Source organism: Salmo trutta, chromosome 40, assembly GCF_901001165.1.
Source record: "Salmo trutta chromosome 40, fSalTru1.1, whole genome shotgun sequence".
In the NCBI taxonomy this organism is placed as follows: Eukaryota; Metazoa; Chordata; class Actinopteri; order Salmoniformes; family Salmonidae; genus Salmo; species Salmo trutta.
In genome coordinates, this window is record NC_042996.1 from 9,884,997 (window position 1) to 9,898,474 (window position 13,478).

At 44.0% G+C, this 13,478-nt stretch overlaps 1 protein-coding gene across 5 annotated transcripts in view; it reads left to right on the top strand.

Moving 5' to 3' along the window:
* Positions 1–12,739: 12,739 nt before the first annotated feature.
* LOC115180006 (liprin-alpha-2-like) overlaps positions 12,740–13,478 on the top strand; it is a 230,844-nt gene continuing 230,105 nt past the window's right edge. For all 5 annotated transcript variants that reach the window (XM_029741856.1, XM_029741858.1, XM_029741853.1 and 2 more), the window contains exon 1: positions 12,740–13,015. The gene's annotated coding sequence lies outside the window, so the exon portion shown is untranslated. The remainder of the gene's footprint in view (positions 13,016–13,478) is intronic.

The following is a 13,478-nucleotide window of genomic DNA, read 5'->3' on the forward strand; positions in this document are numbered from 1 at the left end:
TCTTCCCTTGCTCTGCCACAAAAAAGTCAATTGGATATCCAATAGCAGCAAGGCACACCCGATTAATATTTAACTGTGGTGGCGCTTGTGATGAATAGCACGGTGGCACCTGGGTCTGGACCCCAGCTCAGACCCACAATGCGTCACTCTACCCAGCCGAGGTAAGGAAAACATTATCTTTTTCAGGCTGTCTCACTGGAAGAAAATGTCTCTTCTTTCTATCAAATTAGTTTAGACATCGTAGTAGATTCCCTCTCGATGTTGAGTACAAGGAAATTTAAATACGAGAGACTGTGCTCCCTTGATTTGGCATTCGTTGGAAAAGATTTGGATGAAAATAATGTTGAATTATTGGCATTTACAAATACAGCGTGTGCATGGACAAGGCTTTTGAAATACGTTTGTATCCGGGGATTGCCATGGCTATTTGTAACACAGATCTACTCCATTTCCAGAGTGTTCCATTTTGCAACATAAGATGATGAAACTCAATGTTCTATTCTCAGCTTCTCTCCATTCTCCTGCAATCTAACCTTTGAGCATGTTGTTGACACTGTGGCAGGGCTCTCCAACCATGTTCCTGGAGAGTAGCTGTCCAGGAGTAGCTGTCCGGGAGCAGCTGTCCGGGAGTAGCTGTCCGGGAGTAGCTGTCCGGGAGTAGCTGTCCGGGAGTAGCTGTCCGGGAGTAGCTGTCCAGGAGTTGCTGTCCAGGAGTTGCTGTCCAGGAGTTGCTGTCCAGGAGTTGCTGTCCAGGAGTAGGTTTTCACTCCAACCCTCATCTAGCGCACCTGACTCTAATAACTAGCTGGTTGATAAACTGATCAGGTTAGTTACAACTGGGGTTGGAGTGAAAACTGACAAGGAAGGTAGCTCTCCATGAACAGGGTTGGAGAGCCCTGCTCTACGGTATACCTCACCTCTATGGTTATAATATTGATCAGCTCTCTAAACGCATCCCTGAACCGTTTATGTGGACCCATTTCTGTGTCCCATCCTCCATTTCCTCCTTTCCCATTCAGTACAGGGTCTGAAGCGCTTCATCCAGAGGGGCTTTGTTGCCTTGAGGTCTCACTAGAAGAAGGTCAAGTGTGGAGAAAGCGGTTCTCGTGGCACGGTCTTTTCCCTCTGTGTAAACCTGTGTGTGTTTCCATCGACAGTGGCCTGTCTGATACTAGCACTCCCTGACACAGGTGTCTTTATCCAATGAACTCCTTGTAGATAGTCGACAGCACCAATCTAATTTAGCCTGCCAGCTCTTTGGCTTCTTCATCCCTGGTTTCCGCTGCTCTTCCTCTGCGGAGAAGGGGAAGGTGTGATGCTTGGCATGTCACAGTCAACTGTAAGACAGTTCCGTTTCATTACTCTGCTGCACCACGTACAGCAGGAGAACGCTTTTCACACACACACACACACACACACACACTACCATTTTTGGTCCATCAAAATAACATCAAATTGATCATAAATACAGTGTAGACATTGTTTATGTTGTAAATGACTATTGTAGCTGGAAATGGCAGTTTTTTTTAATGAAATATCTACATAGGCGTACATGGGCCCATTATCAGCAACCATGACTCCTGTGTTCCATTGGCATGTTGTGTTAGCTAATCCAAGTTTATCATTTTAAAAGGCTAATTGATCATTAGAAATGTCACATTCTTCTTCGTCTGATAAAGAGAAATCATTGTCGGACCAATACGCAGCGGGGAAATGTGCACACATCTTCTTTTTATTTAAACGGAAAAGAAGGTGAACCAAAACAAATACGTACACAACAAAACACAACGACTGATAACAGGCCGGTAAGGCAATAAAGCTATACCTAGCACAATCTCCCACAAATACTAAAACAAACCTATTTATAGAACCCTCAATCAGAGGCAACGAGAAAACACCTGCCTCCAATTGAGGGTTCAACCCACAATTACCTAAACATAGAAATACAAATACCCTCTGCCACGTCCTGACCAAACTACAAATAACAAAATAACCCCTATACTGGTCAGGACGTGACATTACCCCCCCCCCCCCCTCCCCCCCCCCCCCTCCCAAAAGGTGCAGACCCTGTATGCACCTCAAAAAAAAAATAAAAAAAAATAAACCCCTAACTAAAGGGAGGGTGGCTGCCGTCAACAACGGATCCTGTGCTACACCCCCCCTCCCCAACCCACCTATACTGGAGGTGGCTCAGGCTCAGGTCTACTTCCCCCACCCAACCTGTCCACCCCTGCTGAATGTTCAGAGCTGTAAGCCGACTCTGGAAGCTCCAGACTGTAGGCAGACTCACTCGGTTCCGGACCGGACACTGTTGCCGGATACTCTGGACTGGACACTGTTGCCGGATACTCTGGACTGGACACTGTTGCCGGATACTCTGGACTGGACACTGTTGCCGGATACTCTGGACTGGACACTGTCGTCGGAAGCTCGAGACTGAGCTGACGCACTGGAAGCCTAATGTGTGGGCCTGGTAGTGGAGCTACCAGACTGGAGACACGCACTTTAAGGCTAGTGCGAGGAGCGGGAACAGGCTGAGTTCGACTGGGCTGACGCACTGGAGGCCTAGTGCGTGGGGCTGGTAGTGGATATACCGGGCCGTGGAGACGCACTGGCGGTCTCGATCGCACCTCCTGCACAACCTGTCCTGGCTGGATGGAACTAGTAGCCCTGCACAAGCGAAGTGCTGGCACAGGGCGAACTGGGCTGTGCAGGGGCCTGATGGTTGCCGTGCGTAGAGTAGCCTGGACCTAGGAGGCGCACCGGTGGCCAGATGCGCTGCGCAGGCATCCTCCTACCAGGCTGGATGCCCACTCTAGCACGGCATTTGCGAGGGGCTGGGATCACTCGCACCGGACTGTGCGTGCGTATGGGCGAGATCGTGCGCACTTCAGCATACCTCGGCGCTCTCCACTCCATACGTTCTCCATAAAAAGCATGGGGAGCTGGCTTAGGTCCACTGCCTGGCCTAGCCAACCCACCCGTTTGCCCCCCCCCCCAAAGAATTATTGGGGCTGCCTCTCCGGCTTCCTAGCCAGCCGTGTTCACCGGTAGCGTTCCCGGTCCTCACCAGACTTCCTCCATGGGCCCTCTCCTGCCAAAATCTCTTCCCACGTCCAAAACTCCCGATAGTCCATATAATTATCCCTTTGCTCCTTACCCCGCTGCTTGGTCCTTGGTTGGTGGGAGATTCTGTCACATTCTTCTTCGCCTGATAAAGAGAAATCATTGTCGGACCAAGACGCAGCGGGGAAATGTGCACTCATCTTCTTTTTATTTAAATGGAAAAGAAGGTGAACCAAAACAAATACGTACACAACAAAACACAACGACTGATAACAGGCCGGTAACGCAATAAAGCTATACCTAGCACAATCTCCCACAAATACTAAAACAAACCTATTTATAGAACCCTCAATCAGAGGCAACGAGAAAACACCTGCCTCCAATTGAGGGTTCAACCCACAATTACCTAAACATAGAAATACAAATAACTAGACTGAACATAGAAATACATAAACATAGAACACTGCCCAAAACCCGGAATACTAAATCAAACACCCTACAACTAACACAACCAGCCCAATCCACATAAAACAAATACCCTCTGCCACGTCCTGACCAAACTACAAATAACAAAATAACCCCTATACTGGTCAGGACGTGACAAGAAAACCCTGTTCTTTGTTTCTGGCCATTTTGAGCCTGTAATCAAACCCACAAATGCTGATGCTCCAGATACTCAACTAGTCTAAAGAAGGCCCGTTTTATTGCTTCTTTAATCAGAACAACTATTTTCAGCTGTGCTAACATCACTGCAAAAGGGTTTTCTAATGACCAATTAGCCTTTTAAAATGATAAACTTGGATTAGCTAACACAACGTGCCATTGGAACACAGGAGTGATGGTTGCTGATAATGGGCCTATGTAGATATTCCATAGAAAATCTGCTGTTTCCAGCTACAATAGTCATTTACAACATGAGCAATGTCTAGACTGTATTTCTGATCAATTTGATGTTATTGTGATGGACAAAAAATGTGCTTTTCAAGGACATTTCTAAGTGACCCCAAACTTTTGAACGATAGTGTACACGCACTCATACTTAAGCTCGGAGCATGGGGATAATCAGGCACCAGGAAGAGAGATCATGTTATTATTCTACAGATTATAATAATTTTAGCGACGCTGAAAGTCTTTGCTCCCTGAGTGTGTGAGAAGGGCATTTTATGCATGGTTACACGCTAATGAGGCCGTAGGAGAGTGAGAGCTAGTCGGTCTGCTGTTTATTCAAACAATTAACCATCACAGCAAGACACAGATGAAAGATGAATTGGACTTTTTACTGCGCTACTTTGACTGTGCTGACATGGTTTGCTGTAAAGATGACACCATTCGTTTTGGTAGAGGGCTACATTTTACAACTTAAACATGGCTGTTGTTTTATCCGGGGTCTCTACAGTTTTGCGGCTCGCCGTGAACGTCAATGAGGTAGAATTAATGAGGTTGTCCTTAAAAATGTCTCAATTTATTTTTCCATGATGTAATAACTTAATAATGATTTAGGGTCACACCCTGTAACCTAGGTCTAATCTGAACAGCACCATACAAATCATTTACAGTAGCACTACGGCTATCCTTTCACATGGCCATGTTCAACAAATGGGGCAACCCTTATTCCACAAATGAATGTGTTTGACATAGATCTTACCTCCCAATAGGGGTAACATAGATATTATATCTCTTCTGTGAATATGACCCCCACTTTTTTCAATAATAAAATAAATGTTCCCTGAATGCTGAACACATTGGATTATTAGAGGGTGGGATGGTATATGTTAATGTATAAAACTATGAAATTTGATTGGCCACCCTCTTCTGTAGGAGTTTATTAAGCTCACTGATGCTTAAGATCAGGGATAAATGGCACCACTCCCGTTTCCTCTTAATGAAGGGATTTAAGACCTGCAGCTAATCTTTACACGCCCACGTATCATTTTATGGGTTAATAATGACAGCACTAGCCTGGTTAACTCTGTCTGGTGAACACAGCGTTCAGTCTGGTTTGACCAGCCTATGACAACACTGCATTTGCACTTAATCTCCAACAAACACAACATGCAGTATGTGTTCACAGAGAAGCAGCTATCTAGGGTGGATCTGTAATACTAGGCCCTTCCTCATTCAACAGTTGTGTTTCTCAATCTGTGCAGCCTTTCAGTGTTTGGCTGGGCAATAAAGATGTTTATTGTAGGTTTATGGTGTCTTTGTTCACAGCCGTCCAGTGTGGCAGGCAATGTGTATTAAGGTGTAATAATATTGCTTCCCTGGAGGGGTGGTACGGCGAGATAAAAGGATTTATCGGACTTCAGACACTTGTAATCCCTTTTCAGTCCCGTCTGTTGCTGACTGGGATTTCCCACCCCCCGCCCCGCCCAAAACCCGTCTCTGTTATCACTGCATTAAACGGGGTCCAATGCAGGGGCCCCAACCCCTCCTTCAGAAGCCAGGGTTAGAAGGCACAGGTTCAGACAGTAATATATAGCAGCAGACCTCTGGTGGCTCCAGCTCTGCACAGCCTGCTGCTGATATATGACCATTTGTGTTTTTTTAACCCGGATCGCCAGGCTAAATCATTGGAGGATTAGTGTTTTATTAACCCTGATCGCCAGGCTAAATCATTGGAGGATTAGTGTTTTATTAACCCGGATCGCCAGGCTAAATCATTGGAGGATTAGTGTTTTATTAACCCTGATCGCCAGGCTAAATCATTGGAGGATTTGTCAGGCTACAGCAGGATTGGAGGATTTGTCAGGCTACAGCAGGATTGGAGGATTTGTCAGGCTACAGCAGGATTGGAGGATTTGTCAGGCTACAGCAGGATTGGAGGATTTGTCAGGCTACAGCAGGAGTGCGGGGATGAGACAGGCAATAAGTTCTGTAACAGCTGAGGAAAATGTCAAGTTTGATAAACACATTTGCTTTGATCTCGTAAAAGATTCCTGAAAAGCAGGAAGTGTAAACCCCCTGCTGTGCCAAGCCCAGGGTAACTCCCCTACAATTCCTAATTGAACCTCCTTGGCGGCATCTTCATATGTAATGTGTTTGCATTTATGCTTAGTCAGAAATATGAATAGTGGCACCAAGAATCCTCCATCCTGAGTGAACATTTGCCAACTTCAGGGCTTCTGCTGCTGAGCGAAGGCCCGACCCATGTGACTACTAGGCCTACTATGCTCTTTGACAGGATCCCTTTTGATTTAAACAAAACTTTCCAGACATGTTTGCCCTTGGAAGAAGTGGTCAGAAAGTGACTTTTTGGACCTGAATGCCAAAACATTCAGGAGATAAAGGTGGTCAAAGTTGACCCATTTTGCATACCCCACCTTATCATGAGACATATTTGTCTTCATCACTGGAAAAGATAAACGGTTGAGTTTGATATCATTTAAACGCCTACAAACTTTTTTTATTGTCTTGGAATAGTTCAACTGCCTGCCTTTTCAAGTAGCAGGAAGCAGGATCATTGATATTGTAACGTGACGATTAGCATTCGCAAACGGCGCATATGAATCGGGTTTATTTGCATGACCAATGGGAGACGCTGGGAAGTAAGATGACGTTTGCGCTTTATGTGAAGAAGAGGAGGATCACATTTGATTGGCCTCACAGGTCGTCTCTTTATAGCACTTTTATTTGTTTATTTATCACCTGGTGTGTCATTACTGTGAGGATGTTGTGAAACATCATTTCATTTTTTACATTTGTAATACATTTGCAAAAAAATCTAAACAGTTTTTGCTTTGTCATTATGGGGTATTGTGTGTAGATTGATGAGGGGAAAAAAACAATGTAATCCATTTTAGAATAAGGCTGTAACGTAGCAAAATATGGAAAAAGTCAAGGGATCTGAATACTTTCAAATGCACTGTATCTAGGCAGAGGTCTATTTCAACAGACTTAAATGAACTGTATCTCTTTCATTGTTCTGTTCTTATAGCTTCAGTGTCCAACGGGGAACCAGGAGAGACATGCAGCATTACTATAGGAAATAAAGGTCCTTAGTGACACTCTTTGGCTTCATTGGCAGGTTTGAATCCTCCAGATAATGTCAGGATCCTCCAGGTACACCTAGCTGCATCCTGGGCTCTGAGCTACAGACATGCTTTACTCTCCTCCAGGGGAATTAATGTGCAGCCATCCCATGATGTCATGCTAGTCTCACTCACTCACACACTCTCTCTCACACACTCTCTCTCTCACACACACAGACACACACACACACACACACACACACACACACACACACACACACACACACACACACACACACACACACACACACACACACACACACTACAATGGATCAATAAACTAGAAGAGAAGCCAAAAGAGCAGACATCTGACTTAAAATACAACCACCTTACTGCGAATAGTGCTAAGTGATAAAGCGATGTGATGTAACCACTATTATGCAAGGACCAACGAGAGCTCAGCGTTCATCCATGGTTAACCTCTCCATATGTCTTAGTTCTCCTCTTACAGTCCATGTGCACTTGTGAGCATGGCCTAAACCCAGTATCTCTGCAAGGAGGCATATGCTCAGCCTTAGCCGTGCTCTCCAGTTGATTTCTACGCTCAAGGTGGGAATAGAAATGTAAGCTCAGTTCCTCATTGTGTCAGTCACCCAATATGTGACTTGAACACATGACGTTTACCTTTCACTACAAGAGATGGATAAACAGTGAGGATAAAGCCACAGTTCTTCTAATGTACAGTATGTTGAGTCTGGTGCTACCATGGACTTCAATACCGTTAAACCCTGTTTCTGACACAATACAGAAATGTTAGTAGTGACATGAATGTGATAAAATAGGCCCCTTTTGCAGTTTCATAGCAGACACAGATAATCCCTCCACTGTATGGGCGGCAGGTGGGCTAGCGGTTAAGAGTGTTGGGTCAGCAACCGAAAGGTTCCTGGTTTGAATCCCTGAGTCGATTAGTTGAAAAATGTGCCTGTGCCCTTGAACAACCCTAATTGCTCCTGTAAATCACTCTGGATAAATGCGTTTGCTAAATGACTCAAATGTAAAATGTCTATAACAACCCTCTGTCAGTGGCTCTCATAGTGTTCAGAGGCATAGAAGGTGTCCTCTCTCTCATCTTGGTTCTCCTCCTCACAGTTTCCTCAGAATCCAGTGTCTCTCAGCAGGAGGTAAAGGCAGTCTCAATCTCAGCAGCCAGAGAGCTGGAGGCCAATACAGAGCTACTCCACATCTGACCTGCTGGTCACATGCCCACTGGAGCTTCTCTCCCAGCACATAACCACACTCACAGCTATCTCATGACTGGAATGGAGCAGGGACTTAGACTGGGGACATAACACATCATGGGTATGGGGTAAGTCCATTTGAATTCAATCACTTTTTGTCAGCACCCCTTTTGATTTGAACAAAACCTTCCATACTTGCCCATTGTAGAAGTGCTCAGTGCCATTTTAGTACATTATCAGCCAAAACATGACACCCACTCTGTATTCAAGAGCATGTTGTCTCAACCGATGGCAGGCACAACACAAACACCTCAGATGATGTAAAATAGGCTCTAAGTTACAACATATGGGAATATGAAAAAAAGAGTTTACACGTTTTTAGATAATTTGTGTAAACAAAAAGAATCTGAATTGACATATACAGTATGTCTCATGGTATGGTTGGGTATGCAAAATGGGTCAACACCTCTATCTCCTAAATGTTTTGACATTCAGGTCCAAAAAGTTACATTCTGACCACTTCTTCCATGGGCAAACATGTCTGGAAAGTTTTGTTTAAATCATAAGGATGCTGTCAAAAAGTGATTGAATTCATATGGATTTACCTTATGCACACCATAAGAAACAAAAACAAAAATTACAGTATGGTTTATTTTTTACAATGTGTAACAGTAAAGACAAATAGTTCAGCTATTCATATGAATTCAGCTGTGCAATTTGACTAATGCCACTTTTAATAACACTACTGCCACTACTGATCATCTTAACTGATATTCCTGGTTTACTATCTCAACAACGATGCCCCCATGAGCTGCAGTACAGTGTGCCACACAAGCTGTAAACTGAAAGAGCTGCCTGAGTCCATGCCAGATTCAGCACCACGGACAGCAACACCACACTCAGGACAGTGTACCAGACAAGCTCAACGAGCTGCCTGAATCCATGCCAAATTCAGCACCATGGACAGCGACACCACACTCAGCCTTTTTGGTGACTCCAGTCTCGTTCTCTCTCCTACACTACCAGTGGTGGAGACGGGAAGTCTGAGGCACTGGTCCAGAGCCAGCTTTGTTTATCAAGCTAATGAAGCCTGTGGATAGGCCATGGAAAACAAAGGCAGGTCCTGGATCAGATATTGGGGGTAATCTATTCTCTGCCTCTAGTCCTGAGCAGTTGACACCACTGCATGCATTTACATTTTACATTTAAGTCATTTAGCAGACGCTCTTATCCAGAGCGACTTACAAATTGGTGCATTCACCTTAAGATATCCAGTGGAAAAACCACTTTACAATAGTGCATCTAAATATTTTGGGGGGGGGGGGGGGGGTAGAAGGATTACTTTATCCTATCCCAGGTATTCCTTAAAGAGGTGGGGTTTCAGGTGTCTCCGGAAGGTGGTGATTGACTCCGCTGTCCTGGCGTCGTGAGGGAGCTTGTTCCACCATTGGGGTGCCAGAGCAGCGAACAGTTTTGACTGGGCTGAGCGGGAGCTGTGCTTCCTCAGAGGTAGGGAGGCGAGCAGGCCTGAGGTGGATGAACGCAGTGCCCTTGTTTGGGTGTAGGGCCTGATCAGAGCCTGAAGGTACGGAGGTGCCGTTCCCCTCACAGCTCCGTAGGCAAGCACCATGGACTTGTAGCGGATGCGAGCTTCAACTGGAAGCCAGTGGAGAGAGCGGAGGAGCGGGGTGACGTGAGAGAACTTGGGAAGGTTGAACACCAGACGGGCTGCGGCGTTCTGGATGAGTGCCACTACTGTCCGGACACCACTATTGCATGAACACCAGACCTGGGTTCAAATTCATGTGTATTTGATGATTTAAATATACACAACTCAGTGCAATGTGAAATCATAAAGAAATGCCTTTAATGTCCCTTTACGGTCTGTGGGAAACCCTGCAGCCATACTTTATGAACGTAATAAGCTTCTTTAATGATCTCTCACCACTAGTAATTGAATGCCCATAAAACACAAAGCAGCCGGACTGTGTTAAAACATTTATAACTTGCTCTGTGAGAACGCTTGTTTTACAAAGCAAAATGATACTTGGTTCACCAACCTCTCCTAAACTACTTTAATATTTGATAAGCTGGAACATTGTGTTACTGTTACTGCTCACTATAGCCCCCTTAGAGTTCAGATAAGCGATGACCTGTGTGTGGCTGGAATGTAACTACATAAGAGAATGGCTTTCATTGCATTTTCAAAGCTAGTCTGTTTGAGCGATTGTTGAAGCCTGCTTTTGACTTATTTTTGTGAAGTGTTTTGGATTGCTCTGGATATTATATGATTTAATTGTATAGATGGAACTCACAGAAATAAAATGGTACCTGATAACCTGTAAAGCAAATACTGTTAGACGCTCACTTGACAGCTCTGTGGGTTCATCCAGTTGACTGTCAGCTAATAAAAGTCTAAGTAGCTTAAAACAGAGAATATAAAGTTATATAGAAGAGGTAAGGCCAGTCCAGGGGAGTTTTCATTTGTAGCTACAGTTGTTTCCTATTTGGCCATATAGATGTTTCTAGCCATTGGTAAACAGGCCCTGTTATAAATTCAGACTCTCAATTTGGTTTGTATATTTTCAATCACAAGATTGCTCAACAAACGTCAGAGGGAAAAAGGATTTTCAAGTGCAAGATTAAGTATGGCCTTGTCTCTGGGTGACATTTTCAAATGAATGAACTTGACATTGCATTCAGTTTTATTGCAACCATACACTCACTATTTGAGAAAAGGAGACTGGAAAACGATTGATATTTCTCTGTGGCCATATTGTAGTAAAGGACACCTTGTTAGACGATTTTACATTCTGTTTCATTCATAACACATTCATAAACATAACATATCAGCTCATAGCTAATGAATACATATTTAAAGACTACTAATGTACACAGATTGTAGTATAGTCTTGGTATGCTCTAGCAATATGGTTTTCAGTTCATCTTATGATTATGATCAAATGAAGCTGCTATTTTGAAAGACACAATCGACCTACTGCAGGCTACTGGTCCCACATTCTATCTACCTACTGCAGGCTACTGGTCCCACATTCTATCTACCTACTGCAGGCTACTGGTCCCACATTCTATCTACCTACTGCAGGCTACTGGTCCCACATTCTATCTACCTACTGCAGGCTACTGGTCCCACATTCTATCTACCTACTGCAGGCTACTGGTCCCACATTCTTTCCAGATGCCAGTCAGTGCTTTCCCGGCCATAGAGCAGAAAGATAGAGGCATCCAACAGGGTAATGCTGCTCGAGAACACTGTAGGCCTATAGTGCATGCTTACTAGACGTCCTTATAATGTAACCTACGGCTATTCACCATGCTAAATACAACCCTGTGTGTTTAATCATATGACGAGATAAAGTATGGAAGAATCTCAAATCATAGACTCACAGTCACAGTTTGCATGACAATGTTTGTAACATCCATGAAGGTATGACATTTTTGGAACCCCTCGTTTTTTTAGGAGAGTAGAGAAAGGTTTTGCGCATAATTTCCCTCCTCATCTTACATTACCATGTCTGTCCGGTCTAACATCTGCCAGTGGCAGACTGGCACATCTACCTGTAGGAACGTCGTCAGGGGTGTCTTCATTTAACAAAAAAAACTTTTACTGCGTGCCCAATAAATGCTCCACAGAGCCTAATATCTCGGGCAAAATGTTGTAGGGTTAAAGAGCAACAACTAAAGATATGGTCAACGTTGCAGTCGTCTGGGGAGATGTAAACATAATTGGTAGCACAGGCTCGATTACTACACAATTTATTCCGAGCCTGGCAGAAACCATCTCTGTGAAAGGGAAAGGTGAGAACGCAGGAAGTGGAGGGAATCTTTTTTTTGTGAATGCATCGATCCGATTGTAAAACCGTAATGTGTGTTTTCAATAAGCTAACTGGACTAATAAAAATAACGTTTAATTGACATAACATTAGGTTGTGACAATATGATGACTGTTTTTTTAAAAGGGATATTTAAATATGTAATGTCAACTCAATATTTCATATCATACAGTCATGTTGCAAATTCCCTGTAGCTCAGTTGGTAGAGTATGGTGTTTGCAACGCATGGTGTTTGCAACGCCAGGGTTGTCGGTTCGATTCCCACGGGGGGCCAGTACGAAAAAAAAAATGTATGAAATGTTAGTCGCTCTGGATAAGAGCGTCTGCTAAATGACTAAAATGTAAATGTAAAAAATTCCTGACACTTCCAAATGTAATTTAGCGTTAGAATACACAGCACTAGGCTGCCTATTAGGCTATTCTACTTTTAAATACAACTTGTGCCAAATTTTTCATCCAAGAAAAAACATATAATTGATATCACAAATTCCATGTATCGTGACCATATTCTGGTGAGCATAGAATTGAACAACTGCAACTTTAACATGCAGCACACCTCCCCTCCGCCAGCTGAAACAATGGTCTTTACCGACTCTTCTTCTCGCATCAGGAATTTGTAACGTGCCATATTTTTACCAATGGGTATATCTGGAGAACTAAATGTCACCACGGAACAGGGCAATTTCAAGTTTTTGAAAATGCCAGCGGTTTATGCAGCCGCACCTTTCATCGGAGATTTCTTGTCGCTGCGTTTTGCCATTGAAGCTTCATCCTAGGACTGGATTGGCCGCTAATGGTCCCAGCTGTGCGATTTCGTTAGCTCTCGGAGACTGCAGTTGTCGTTGATCCATTGAAGGAGCCTACATACTGTAACCTACAGGGAAAAAACGTAAGTATGGAAACTGTTGTCGGCGGATAGAATGTCATTGATTGTTTTACCATTTGCCTGTCGAGATTAGGATTGCACCCCACGACCTGCTGTTCTGCACAGAGAGCGCGCTCAAGGTGATTTAGAAATAGGCAACCTCTCATCCTCAACTTCCTAATGATGTGTAAGATGCTGGAGTAGCCTACTAAATATGAACGGACGAGCCCATACCCTACATATGCGATAGTATGTAACCAATGCCTCTAGTATAGTGGAGAGCTACGGAAAATCCGGACACTGTCAGAGTGTAGCGAAAGACATAGTTAAAGGGGTCGGGATGGAGAAGCATGCATGATGTAATGCACTTAAAAATGGCCAAGGATTCTCCCCAATTATCATTAAAGAGCATGGAAAACAATGTTACTGTGCAAAAATGAGATTAGCTCACTATTCCGGCGCATGTCATGTGTTTCTGAGGAATACA